Source organism: Panthera uncia (genome assembly GCF_023721935.1).
Source record: "Panthera uncia isolate 11264 chromosome A1 unlocalized genomic scaffold, Puncia_PCG_1.0 HiC_scaffold_17, whole genome shotgun sequence".
Lineage (NCBI taxonomy): Eukaryota > Metazoa > Chordata > Mammalia > Carnivora > Felidae > Panthera > Panthera uncia.
In genome coordinates, this window is record NW_026057577.1 from 10,592,136 (window position 1) to 10,596,219 (window position 4,084).

Below are 4,084 nucleotides of genomic sequence, written 5' to 3' on the forward strand. Positions count from 1 at the left end.
CAAATGGGTGTAAGTGGACCCACGAACTTCAAACCCATATCGTTCAAGGGTCAGCTGTACATTCCTACTTGTTTATGCTTAAAGTGTCTCAGACAGGTGTACAAATAATCTAATAAAAGTGGTGGCAGGGACTGGTGTGGGGGGCCGTGAGGGGGGATGTGGATGGGGGGAAATGGGGCTGGAGAAGGAGGGACACTTTCCAACAATTTCTCTGCTGCATTTCTTCCTGAAAGAAAAGTGTTACGAAAGCAAACAAAAGTGGGGACGTACTTAGCTTATGATATTACCTTGTGGATCCACAAAAGAATGAAACACGTCCACGTATTATTCAAATAATTCAATAATTGAAGAGTGATTCAGTGATACAAAGAATGTGAATATTCCTACAGTTCTATGGATAACTGTAAAAGGCAAAATGGAGAAATGCATTTCATAGTGAAACCAATAGGAAAGGAACTTGCGGTGCGGGGGAGATAAACAAAGATGCCTGGACCCCTTTTTCGAGAACACAAGCCTTTTACTCCACCCTCTTAGGGGCAAAGCTGTGTGCAAATGGGATTTTTTTTTTTAATTTTTTTAACGTTTATTTATTTTTGAGACAGAGAGAGACAGAGCATGAACAGGGGAGGGTCAGAGAGAGAGGGAGACACAGAATCTGAAACAGGCTCCGGGCTCCGAGCTGTCAGCCCAGAGCCCGACGCGGGGCTTGAACTCACGGACCGTGAGATCATGACCTGAGCCGAAGTCGGACGCCTAACCGACCGAGCCACCCAGGCGCCCCCAAATGGGATATTTTTAAAAACATTTTTTAACACTGATTTATTTTTGAGAGACAGCATGAGCAAGAGAGAGAGAGGAGACACAGAATCCGAAGCAGGCTCCAGGCTCTGAGCTGTCAGCACAGAGCCCAATGAGGGGCTCGAACCCAGAAACTGTGAGATCATGACCTGAGCTGAAGTCAGATGCTTAACTTACTGAGCCACCCAGGCGCCTCCAAATGGGATATTTTTAAAAGAAATCGTTGGGAAATCCTGAATGGCCTGATTGATGTATGCGGTTGACTGAGACCTGGAATTTGCTTTGAGAATTTGTTTCCTTTCTTTCTCTTCCTTTCTATGTATTCCTTCGTAGTACAAACACAAGGGTTGGCATTCTTTTCTAACCTTTGGAGAAACAATGAAGCACCAGCCAAGGAGATTCTAAGAAGCCGAGAGGCATAAGAAGAAAGAATCACACAAATGCTTTAGGTGATTTCTTAAAAATTTCTTGAACATGCCCCGAAGCGTGGAATTGCAGATCTGCTAAAGAGTAAGGAAACGAGGGAAAAACACAGAGGTGAACAAAAGACCCTCATGAAAGAGAAATCAAAGCCTGTGTTCCTCCCAAAGGGAAAAGAGACTAGGAACTCCAATAATTTTTCTATTAGCTAAATACTCCCTTATAATTGCAAAATAAAGAGTTCAGGCATGTGGTTGACATTCCAAATGTATTTAAGCAAATATATTTCTAATAGGAGAAAGGCAAGAGAGATGACCTCAGTTATCTGACAAGGGTCTTCTAACACCACTTAAAACATTGTTTTAAAAGATGTGCCCTCATCTGTTAAAAATGGAAATTGAGGAGTAAAAGGGCATTTGGTGCTTTGCTCCAGAATAAGTCCTAAGTCAAGGGGGTAAAGAATGTTTTTAGAACACCACCACAGTCACAGACATGACCACCTTGATTTTCTTAGTCACAACTTGGTCCTGAAGCTTCCCCAGGATCCCATATCGGAAACAATGATTTTTTTTTAATGTCTATTTATTTTTGAGAGAGAGAGAGAGAGCGTGCGAGCAGGCAGGGGAGTGCCAGAGAGAGAGAGGAGGACAGAGGATCTAAAGTGGCTCTGTGCTGACAGCAGTGAGCCCTATGCGGGACTCAAACTCACAAACCTTGGGATCGTGAGCCAAAGTCAGATGCCCAACCAAACAAGCCACCCAGGGGCCCCTGCAAACCATGGTGTCTATCCGTTGGCACAGTGGACAAGAACTGTGGGATTCTGAGGTCCAGTGTTAGCACATAGCCCCCTTGTCTCAAAGGCATCTTACCTGGTGCGTCTACCCTTCTTCATTTCACAGAAGAAAAATGCGAGTATAGAGAAAAGTGGGGAACAAAGGTAAAGCCAGCCAGGAAATAACTCACTCAAGAGTACAGCTCCCAAAAGAAAAGGGGAGGGAGGTAGCAACTTTCTTTACCGGCACTCCTGTATGTGGGCACTTCACAAACGTCATCTGATTTAATCTCACAAGTGCTTATTGCCGACAGGTACTTTCCTCTTCCTATTTTTCATATGAGGAAACAGGTGTCAGGAGGTTAGGTACTTGCCCAATGCCACTGAGCTCCAGCAAGTGGCTCCTTTGGGAAGCTAGGCACGGAGGGAGGGGGTGCCAGGCAGTGCTGATGGCTCCTAACCTCACTTCTATTGGGGCCGACCCAATTTCACACTTGGCCTCTATTCCCTGGTGCTCAAGCTAATTTATAAGATTGCCCTACTTTTTTTTTTTTTTTTTTTAGACAGTGACTCTATTTGAAGGCTCTTCGTCACAAGGGCACAAACATCTTTTCTAAGTGAGTGCTGTCTCTGCTAATTCTAGAAGAGTGGAACAAGCAGGAGGGCAGTCTGTGACTCACCCCCTTTGGCTCCGTCTATGAAAATGGACCCCGGAGATTCCAAAGAAGAGAGATGATAGAAGGCATGGGTCCGGGCACTCGCCTCCAGTTGGTTGCAGACATGTGAATGTGACTTCTGTCTGACCCAGAAATAAGGCTTCTACAACTGAAATCTGTTCAGACACTCATCAGAAATATCTCTGCCTCTTTCCTCTCTCTCCCAAAGTGCTTCTGGAGCCTCAGCAGATCTCGGCTCAAATATTCCAGAACAGTCCCTCCCATTGGCAAAGGAGGACTAAAGCTGTCTAATTTTAGGGTCTGACAGTTGGCATGCAATTAAAACTGTATTTATTATGGGCTTCAGAGGAGAATAATTTATTTATGGGTAAATTAGGATCATTGCAATACAAACACGCTCCCACGGACCAGGAATTTGCTATGCTCAACCAGGGACTGTAAGAACTCTGCCATTTTTACAACATGGAGCTTACCGTCGCAAAACACGCGAAAGATCCGATGCTTCTAGACTACTTTCAGCATCAGTCCCAAATGCTGAAGCAGGATTCTAGTCAAGACTATTTTTTTTTTAACATTGGGAATGATCTGAGGTAATTGATCAAAGGAAACCATAAACAAGAACATTCTCCTTCCTGAAAAGAAAAATTATATTAGTGTTACAGTTCAGAAAAGCGAACTGAGAGTATTTTGGTTTTGATTTGCTTTAACATTTTTGCTGACCAGAAATTCAGGCTGGAATCCGTGAGTCTAATTATGCTGGCTTATTTGATGACACTGATTTGCTAAAGCAGAGAAGAGCATGCTTTATTATTTAATAATGAGAACTCAAAGAAAAAGAAATAAAAGTGCTTCCAGCAGCCTACACTCCCATTGTCCTCTTGAGAAAACAAGGTTTCTATAATATTCCTCTCTGTCGATTCAGTATTGCCTTCAGTTTCCTGTTTAAGAATCTTCCAACCTAGACTGCATCGTCACCTTCACCAGCACCGTTTTACAAAAAGGTATAAAGCATAAAAATACACAATAGTACGAGTCCTTTCCAACTGCAACTCAAAAACTGTATCACAATGTTCTATGCAGGGTAAGACTTTTTTTTTTTTTTTTTTTTTTTTTAAGAGAGACAGAGTGCAAGCAGGGGAGGGGCACAGGGGGAGAGAGAAAGAACCTTAAGCAGGCTCCACACTCAGTGCAGAGCACGACTCGGGGCTCAATCCCACAACCCTGGGACCATGACCTGAGCTGGAATCACAGGTCAGACACTTAACCGACTGAGCCACCAGGTGCCCCATGTGTTTAACCTGTGTTTATGTTCTGATGTAGAAAAACGTCTAAAACCAAAAGCTAGGATGTACTTGCGTGCTGTTCCTTTATATCATCTATTTCCCCCAGACTGAGGACAGATTGGCAACCTGTGACT

General features: G+C 43.6%; 1 long non-coding RNA gene across 1 annotated transcript; it reads right to left on the bottom strand.

Annotated features, from left to right (window-relative positions):
- Positions 1-249: 249 nt before the first annotated feature.
- LOC125935401 (uncharacterized) lies at positions 250-3,761 on the bottom strand. The gene is made up of 3 exons (XR_007461641.1): positions 3,141-3,761; positions 2,235-2,318; positions 250-401 (listed from the first exon to the last, which is right to left on the bottom strand). It is a non-coding gene; the product is annotated as an uncharacterized LOC125935401 (long non-coding RNA).
- Between the last annotated feature and the right edge of the window lie 323 nt (positions 3,762-4,084).